Source organism: Colobus angolensis, unplaced genomic scaffold (assembly GCF_000951035.1).
Source record: "Colobus angolensis palliatus isolate OR3802 unplaced genomic scaffold, Cang.pa_1.0 Scaffold45, whole genome shotgun sequence".
NCBI lineage: Eukaryota > Metazoa > Chordata > Mammalia > Primates > Cercopithecidae > Colobus > Colobus angolensis.
The window spans coordinates 1,333,350-1,343,611 of record NW_012117932.1 but is presented as its reverse complement, the minus strand read 5'-3'; positions in this window follow the sequence as shown (position 1 = coordinate 1,343,611).

Genomic DNA, 10,262 nt, shown 5'->3' with positions numbered 1-10,262 from the left:
GATTTCAAGCAATTCTCCTGCCTCAGCCTCCTGAGTAGCAGGGATTACAGGCACACGCCATCTTACCCAGGCAATTTTTGTATTTTTTGTAGAGATGGGGTTTTGCCATGTTGGCCAGTCTGGTCTTGAACTTTTGCCCTCAGGTGATCTGCCCGCCTTGGCCTCCCAAAGTGTTGGGATTGCAGGCATGAGCCACTGCACCTGCCTATGGTTTTGATTTTATTTTAATTTTGTTTTTAGAGACAGGGTCTCGCTGTGTTGCTTAGGCTGGTCTCAAACTCCTGGATACAAGCCACCCTCCCACCTCAGCCTCCCAAGGTGTTGGGGTTACAGGCGGGAGCCACTGCACCTAGCCAGATCTTAACATTTTGTAAGGGACCTTTTATATCTACTTCTAGTCAGGTAGCTTCTCTGAACTACATGCTTAGGATTTTAAGGTCCTGTGTCTACCTTGTATATGATAAAGTTTTCATGTAACCTGCTTTGAGTCCTGTTAGCCTTTTAAAATGAGCTAACCCTCTAGTAGAGCAATTATATAGGAATTTTTTTTTTGGCCTGAGTTTTCTGTTTGTTTCAAAAAACAGAAAAGAACTAGAATAGAGTATGTGGTTAGTCATACATGCTGTTTTTTCCCACATCAAATCTTACCCCAAGAACTTGTACTAATTGTTCTACAGAATTGCACGCTCCACCACACTACTGGCACTCTGTAGATGTCAAATGATAACTCCTTGGGGAGTAGGAGAAGTCTTTTGTTAAAATGGAATGCAATGTTCATTGCCATTTGAGATACATGTTCCCTGATAAATAACCCAAATATTTGCAGTTGCCTTTTATCATACATTCATAGTCAGCCCTGTCATCTGTATCTTCTTTCGAAAGAAGATCATCGGAAGAATTGTCTATTTTTCTTACATGTTACTGAAAATGAATTTTAATTTAAAACATAGCCAGTATTTTTGTTCCCCATAGGAGCTTAGTATCTTATGATTCACTCCCACATTTAACAAGGGAAACATTGCCCTTGAATATATTTGTGTCCCAAGCATGAGACTTAATAGTTACCATGTTTTCATTTAGTTAAGAGTTGTTGTTCTAGGGAAGTGGAGGAAGAGTCTAATAGGTTTTAGCAGCCTGTGAGAGGAGGAAAAGAATATCAACATCAACTTAAATCTATCTGCATGAAATAAGTTAAAAATCTTTTTTTTTTTTTTTTTTTTTTTTGAGATGGAGTCTCGCTCTGTTGCCAGGCTGGCGGGCAGTGGCATGATCTTGGCTTACTGCAACCTCCGCCTCCTGGGTTCAAGTGGTTCTCTTGCCTCAACCTCCCAAGTAGCTGGGATTACAGGCACACGCTGTAATCCACCACTATACCCAGCTAATTTTTGTATTTTTAGTAGAGATGGGGTTTCATCATGTTGGCCAGGATGGTCTCTATCTCCTGACCTCACGATCTGCCTACCTTTGCCTCCCATAGTGTTGGGATTATAAGCGTGAGCCACTGCGCCCGGTCTAAAAATCGTTTTTAACTTACTAAAAGTCAGTATAATATTATTACTTTTTTCCCATTCTTTGTTTTACTGGGGAGTGTGATGCATAAGACATTTTGGGTTGTGTTAGCTAAAAATAGCCCCAAAGCTTTTTTTCTCAGAACAAGAAGATTATCCAGAAAGAAAAAAAACTGTGATCTTTCTTCCACCTGGGGGAAATAGGTGTGAGTCTCTCTGTGGAGGGAGCTATACTGGTCCCTCATTTCTGGTGTGAACACATTTGTGCCACTGCAGGGCTGTAGCCAGATTACTGCTTTTGGACCAAGGACCACTGTCTGGGCTGACTAATAAGCACCAATAATTAATGAATAGCAGCACCAGTAATTGATGAATAGCGGTAAGCTCAGGTTCGAAAAAATACCAAGAGAGTTATTTCTTTCAACAGTAAATAAAAATGAAAAGGCTCCCATTTTATATTAATTGGATATTATTCTTTTTATAGTTTGTCCCCAATCATACATACAGATTTTTTTGAGATAACTATTTCCCTTTTATATAAGTCTAAGAACTTTTGTGCAGGTTTAATTTTGATAAATTCTGGGGATATGTGGGAAGTTATGCTGTTTATAAAAAACAGGGAAGTGAAGCAGGTGGCATAGGACTTGTAAGGCTACCATGCTTTTTTTTTTTTTTTTTTTTGAGACAGAGTTTTGCTGCTTTTACCCAGGTTGGAGTGCAATGGCGCAATCTCGGCTCACTGCAACCTCCACCTTTCGATTTCAAGCAATTCTCCTGCCTCAGCCTCCTGAGCAACTGGGATTACAGGTGCCCACCACCATGCCCAGCTAATTTTTGCATTTTTAGTAGAGACGGGGTTTCGCTATGTTGGCCAGGCTGGTCTTGAACTCCTGACCTCGTGATCTGCCTGCCTCAGCCTCCCAAAGTGCTGGGATTACAGGCGTGAGCCACCGCGCCTGGCTGGCTACCATGCTTTCTTTCTCTTTCTTGATCACCCTCCCAGTGGCTGAGGACAAGAAAATGAAGACTCTGCATCATACCCTTCATAAGAGGCTGAGCTACCCTTCTGTACATTCAAGGAACTCCGACTTACTGAAAGGAAACTGCTAACAGCCACCTCTCTTTCCTTCTGTTTCCTAGACCTACAATGCTAAAGAGTTACCAGAGAGGATCTTCAGTAAAGTATGCTTTTTAGGCCAGGTGTGGTAGCTCATGCCTATAATCTCAATGCTTTGGGAGGCTGAAGCAGGAGGATAGTTTGAGACTAGCCTGGGCAATGTAAGAGAGACCTCCTCTCTCCAAAAAAAAAAATTTTTTTTTAAATTAGCACCCAAAGTACCAGCTACTTGGGAGGCTGAGGTGGGAGGATCACTTGAGCCAAGGAGTTCGAGGCTGCAGTCAGTGAGCTATAATCAGCCTGGCAGACCCAGTGGGACCATCTCAAAACAAACAAATAAACAAATAAAATGGCTTTTTAGTCTTATCCTTAACATATGTATCTATTTAAATATAATATAAATTATCATTTTACTGATACTGGCTTAAATAATTATTTTGTGTATTTTATGATTCCCGTTTACTTTGCACCCTTGATTTAGCGTAGGAAGGGAAACAATCCACATTTATTTGGATGACAAAAGTCAGTCACTGTGATAATCTGGATTGTTTTCTGCTTTATCTAGGCAATTAAGTCAGAATTGTATATTTTTCCAGGGTGATATTTGATGGTGATATTGCCATTACTATAACAACAGGCTGCATTCTTGGTGGCTACTAATTGCCTCCAGAATTACGAGGACATGGAAGGTTTTTTTGTTGACAAGACACATAGTGTTTGTAGAAAATGCAAAAAGGGCGCTATCAGAGCTACTTTATTCAGAATCAGCAGCTCACCCACTGCAGTGACTGTAAAAGGTGAGACTCCTGGGATTTACCAGTGACTACTGCCTTGTCTCTGTGATTGCTGACAAATGCTATGCTGTTACTTGGCTTCTGGGAAATGGAAAAGGTAGAGTGGGCTTTGGCCTTGGAGTGCTTCTGTGGAAAATATAACAGCATGAACACCTGCTTTCATATTCTACTTCTTCATTCAACTACCGAATGGATCATTTTAATCACCCTCTAGATGTAGCCAAAACAAGAGAGTGAGGGTCTTCAATGCATGCTAATGATAGTACTATATTCCTTTTAAGGATAAAAATGTTTCTTAACCTCTAATTTTCAGGCAACCTTGCTGTATTTTGTGTTAAATGGATGAGTCATCTTTTTATATGTGAATCACTGCTATATTTTGAAATCACAATACTCTAATATAAATTCCCTTAAAAAATACAGCTTATATAAATGTTTATGTAATCATTAACTACTGGGCAGATAGCTCCATTTCATTTTTCTAAATCATGGTTTGGGTTTTCTCCCCCCAAAACAAGTCCATTTAAGATAGACTATCTCACCGAGTACAGAGGCTCTCGCCTATAATCCCAGCACTTTGGGAGGCTGAGGCAGGTAGATCACCTCAAGTCAGGAGTTTGAGACCAGCCTGGCCAACACGGTGAAGGCCCGTCTCTATTAAAAAATACAAAAATTGAGGCCGGGCGCGGTGGCTCAAGCCTGTAATCCCAGCACTTTGGGAGGCCGAGACGGGCGGATCACGAGGTCAGGAGATCGAGACCATCCTGGCGAACACGGTGAAACCCCGTCTCTACTAAAAAATACAAAAAACTAGCCGGGCGAGGTGGTGGGCGCCTGTAGTCCCAGCTACTCGGGAGGCTGAGGCAGGAGAATGGCGGGAACCTGGGAGGCGGAGCTTGCAGTGAGCTGAGATCTGGCCACTGCACTCCGGTCTGGGGGGCCGAGCGAGACTCTGCCTCAAAAAAAAAAAAAAAAAAAAAAAATACAAAAATTGACTGGGTGTGGTGGCGTGTGCCTGTAATCCTAGCTACTTGGGAAACTGAGGCAGGAGAATTGCTTGAACCTGGGAGGTAGAGGTTGCAGTGAGCCGAAATGGAGCCACTGCACTCCAGCCTGGGCAACAGAGCAGGACTACGTCTCAAAAAAAAAAGACCATCTCATGTTTATGGTGAACTTTACTGTAGAGTCAAGGCATGTAACACTTAGCAGACCTGTGAGCTGTTATAAACAACATTAGTAGCTGTTGTTTATGTAATGAGACTTCCCCTTTTGAAAATGCTTTATAACGAGCAACACTTGTCCTATAGGATATTTGTCTAGCCAAGCAGTTTATTCTCTAAACATAGTTCTATATTTATTCTACTGATGTCATCAACTAAAAATTAATTTCTAGGCCAATATTCTATCATGTTCTTCAGCCAGGTGATCACACATCACAATCTGGCCCAGTTTTACCTCCTCTCCCACTCCCCCCAGGCTGTACCCTAGCTATACTGAGGACCTGACCCATTGTTCCTGAAACCCATGCATTCTCACATCTCAGCAACTTTGTACACACCATTTCTTTGCTCACCTGGAGTGCTGTCCTGCCCTGACTCTACCCAAACCTGTTTGCCTGATGACAGTCTGGCTCAGTTGAGCCCTAGGGTTACCTCTTTGGTGAAACCTTCCCTGACTCACTATCTACCCTTCACTCACTATCCACCCTTCATGTTAGAGACATGTGGGGCATTTCCATGTTGAGCTCACATGTATGCTTTACCACTGTAGACTAAGTGCTTTTTCTCCTTTGTTTTCTCAATACCTAGTGCAGTACTTGGTTGACTGAATGAATAAAGAGGCAGCCTGTGTCATGTTTATTATTTTTTATTCCTTTATACTATTAAAGGAGGGAGGACGTGAAGAGCCCATGTTATTTGAAAATACTGTTGGCCGGGCGCGGTGGCTCAAGCCTGTAATCCCAGCACTTTGGGAGGCCGAGATGGGCGGATCACGAGGTCAGGAGATCGAGATCATCCTGGCTAACACGGTGAAACCCCGTCTCTACTAAAAAATACAAAAAACCAGCCGGGCGAGGTGGTGGGCGCCTGTAGTCCCAGCTACTCGGGAGGCTGAGGCAGGAGAATGGCGCAAACCAGGGAGGCGGAGCTTGCAGTGAGCTGAGATCCGGCCACTGCACTCCGGTCTGGGGGACCGAGCGAGACTCCGCCTCAAAAAAAAAAAGAAAATACTGTGAACACAATGGCTGTGTATTAAAAAGCATACTGAAATCATGAATCAGTGCCAACCTTCCACAATATTGTGAAGAAGGTGGTTCCCTGAGGCTTCCTTATAAGGTTGAATTAATGCATCTCATTGGCGACTAAAACTTTAAAGAGAAATGGAGACTGGGCATGGTGGCTCACGCGTGGAACCATGAAAGCACCCCTGGCCATGTGTGCAGATATCTCTACATAATGACCACAATACCAAAAGGCTGAAAGGTTTGTTAAGAGTAACGAAAACCACTGTAAAGAATTACTGGTCTACATAGTTTTTACTCTGAATATTTGTGTATGGTCTACATAGTTTACTCTGAATATTAGAGGATACAGGATGGGCTTGGATGTTATTTTCACTGGACTAGGGAAGCTATATTTCTACATTGGTTTTAAATATAGAATAACATTTGAAGAGTTAGATTATCTCCTGGGGCAATTTTATAGTAAAATTTCAAAAGATACAGAACTGATGAATTCTGTAAAAAATCGAAGCACCAGAATGAGGAGGAAACAAATTAGGGATGAAGACAAGGTAGAAGGATTTACATGGGAAGCCTTGTTAGGTGCTACTGGCATCAATAAGTAACTGTCCAGTGTAGCTTAATGAGCTGCTTTAAGAGGCTGATCTTCTTTGATGCACTGTCTGGTGCTGTCTTAGGAGGATAAAGCTGGCTTTGACACTTGTACAAAAAAACTGTACTCTAAGTCAAAGGCAGAAACTTGGTTCTTTTTAAAAATTGAGATATAATTCACATACCATGAAATTCAACCTTTTAAATTATACTGTTTGGTGTTATTTGTATATTCACAAGGTTGTGCAACCATTACCACTATCTAATTGCAGAACATTTTCATCACCCCCAAAAGAAACCCCATACTCATTAGCAATCACTTCTCACTCCTGCCTCCCCCAGTTTGGCAACTTCTAATATATTCTGTCTTTGTGGGCTCCCCTATTCTGGACATTTCATTGGAATAATATCGCACGTCGCCCTTTGTGTCTGGCGCCTTTCACTTAGCCTGATGTTTTCAAGTTCCGTCCGTGTAAGCATGTATTAGTACTTCACCTCTTTTCAGGGCTGAATTGAGAAATGCAGCTCTTAATCAAAAATCAGATGAGCAAAAGACATTTCGTTACTTCTCACTATGGGAAATTTTATGGAGTGAAATGAATACCATATTAGACTAGGTTCTGAAGTTTGGTCACTGGGAAAGACCTCAGGAATGCTACTGTAGATGTAGTTAGGTGTTTTAACTTTGAGAAGCAAGGGAGAGCACAGCAGGGGAACTGTGGGCATCTCAGAAGCATAAGGGTCCTTTTGTAAGGTTTGGATTTATGTTGAATGATTCTAAAGAAGGACCAGGAAGAGAGGATCAACATTGGATTGGGTGGCATCACGAAGCAGGGACAGTTTAGTAACTGGATATCTTAACAAATTTCTGTTCAGGATGGGGAAAGAACAAAGAGGGACTAGGGAAGTCATTGGCAAGAAAGCAGTAATCACAAAAGGAGTGATTTTGCAGCTCTGGTGTAGCCTTGGCAGAACTATTTTCTTTTGGCTGTGCCACTGGCCTTGTCTGTGCATATAAGAGGTTGCAGAACTGATTTGCACCCGCTCATGTGAGAGGGATACACTCTGGTCCTAAGATTAAGGAGCAAGTAGACTTGGCAAGGTGAGGCAAATAAAACACAGCCAAACTACTAAACAGAACTGACCATTCACCCATTGAAAGTGATAACCCTTCACATAAAATCTCTTTAATGGGAACAATCATTTTGTTTTATATAATGAAGTGTTACCTGATTTTAAAAAATTCTTTAATGGTCTTCTGGCACAATATGAATTATGAATTACCAGAAGAAGGCAAGGACTTGGACTTCTTAACCAACTAATTAATTAAGCACCCTTTATTGCCTGCTATGTGATGACCTTCATACTAGGTATTTTGTATATATTGTGTATATTTTCTCTTGTGGGTTTAAATATTAATAAATAATTAATCCCTTTTTATTCAGCCAAAAGAGTATGTGTAAATATGCCTGTTTGCCAATATAGTCACTCATTTACAAAGTCACTATAGTTAGAGCTAGGCTGGTAGGAATGAATAAGACATAGTCCCTACCCAATAGGTTATAATAGTGCTGTTCAACAGAACTTTCTTTTTTTCTTTTTTGAGACAGTCTTGCTCTTTTGCGCAGGCTGGAGTGCAGTGGAGCGATCCCAGCTCACTGCAACCTTTGTCTCCCAGGTTCAAGTGATTCTTATGCCGCAGCCTCCCGAGCAGCTGGGATTACGGGTGTGTGCCACCATACCTGGCTAATTTTTATATTTTCTGTGTAGAAATGGGGTTTTACCATGTTGACTAGGCTGGTCTTGAACTCCTGGCCTCAAGTGATCTGCCTGCCTCAGCCTTCCAAAGTGCTGGGATTGCAGGCATGAGCCCCTGCACACGGAACTTTCTGTGATGGTGGAAATGCCCTATTCTGCGTGGTCCAGTATGGTAGTCATAGCCACATGTGGCTCTTGAGAAGTTGAAATGTGGCTCATATGACTGAGGAACTGAACTTTAATTTTTATTTATTTTCAATTAATTTAAATATTCATAGTGGCATGTGAGGCTAGTGGCTATCATTAGATAGCACAGCTCTAGAAATTCACAGTCAAATGATAGCAAGAAAAACAGGTAATCAAAATTCAGAATTCAGGGTGTGATGTATCCTCCAATACAGGTCCCTATAAAATGTCCTAGAAGCTCAAGAGATGCTTCTGGTGGTGGAAGTGACAAGAAAAACGACCAGAGGAGAGGACATAACATGGAAGTGAGACTTTGAAAACAAAATAATAATAATAATAATAATAGAAAGGGAGGGGAGAGAGTGAAGGAGGTTCATTCCAGGCAGATGTGCAGAATCCTTGAGGCATTAGGAACATGTATGCAAGTTCCAGAAAAGCCATGTGGCTTGGTAGGGTCAATTATATAATGGTTATTATAACATACTAATGTTATATATAATAGTTATATATAATATAATAATGACAAAAATGGCTTTTATAGTAAAGGGTAAAGATTAAAAACAATTTTAACACAGCATTTATTTTATGGTATACATTGTTAGAAGAACTGCTGTATTTGTCATTTACAGTAGTCATTAGGATTCTCATTTCACAGAGAGAAAATTGAGGCCTAGAAAGTTAAAGAAATTTGCCGGGGAACATACAAGGATTGGAGAGAGTTAGGATTTGAATCCAGGCCTGTTTGACTTAGAGATTAATCTCTTCACAATACGTCTTTCAATTTAAATTTTTCTCAGTTTGGAATTGTGATGAATTTCCCTTGGTATGTGTCCCACGATTCATTTCTGGCCATTAGACATCTTCTATTAGTTTTTTGTATCTAATTTCATATTTAAAATATTTTCTGGCTAAGAGATAGGTATTATAAGATGAGTCTATCCCATTAACTAAGAATTTCATGAACTCAGATTTTGGAAATTACTAAAAATGTCTCTTCTTTTTCTGTATAGTTACGGCACTAGGAGCCTTTTTTATCCTAAAATGGGGTAGTTAGGGAATTCGTCAGTTAAATTGGAGGACTCAGTCCAGTCATTCTCAAATTTGAATGGGCTCCTGTGACCATCAGGTCAGAGAACCCTTGCTTCCTCATGGTGAGGAATGGCTTGTTATTCGAGCCTCTCCACATCTTAACCTAAAGGTCATGACCCTAACCTCTGACTTCTTTTTTTCTTTTTACTCTTCCTAAGAGTGAATCTTAGTGACTGGACAGAGGCTTTGCTTTTCTTAGTGAAGAGGAACTGGATATCTGCACCTGTCCGGCAGGCAGGGTCAGGTCCTGAAAATGTCCCTTCTGGCTGGAAAGTGTGCTTTGTGAGGACTTTTTTGTTTTGTTTTTTCTTTTCAGATGCGAAAGAACTCATTTAATGTTATTTGTTGAATTTCCCTAAAAGTCCACAACAGAGTCATAGTAAGATTCATCTAACATTTGTACCTGCCAGGCCTTGAGCGTATGAAGGAGTATAATAAACAACCTCTACTTCAAGGAGCACCCTCCACTGCTAACGCAGGATGAGAGGACAGGAGTGGGCAAGCCCTCCTGGATGTCTTTCAGGGAGGGCAGGACTTACCTGAGGAGAGAAAGGTCAGTCTATACATGGAACACAGGTGTAGGCAAAGGCACAGGGTAGAGGGAATGAGTAGAATGGTTGGGCTGAAGTAGAAAATTCAACTTTGGCTGCACATGAAAATCACCTGCAGAGCTTTAACAACACCTCTCTATTACTAAAAAGTCAAAAAACAACAGATGCTGGTGAGGCTGCAGAGCAAAGGAACACTTATACATTGTTAGTGGGAGTGTAAATTAATTCAGCCACTGTGGAAAGCAGTTTGGAGATATCTCGAAGAACTTAAAACAGAACTACAATTTGACCCAGGAATCCCATTACTGAGTATATACCCAAAGGAGTATAGCTCATTATACCAAAAGACACGTGCCCTCACATGTTTGTTGCAGCACTATTCACAACAGCAAAGACATGGAATCAGCCTAGGTGTCTGCCCATCAG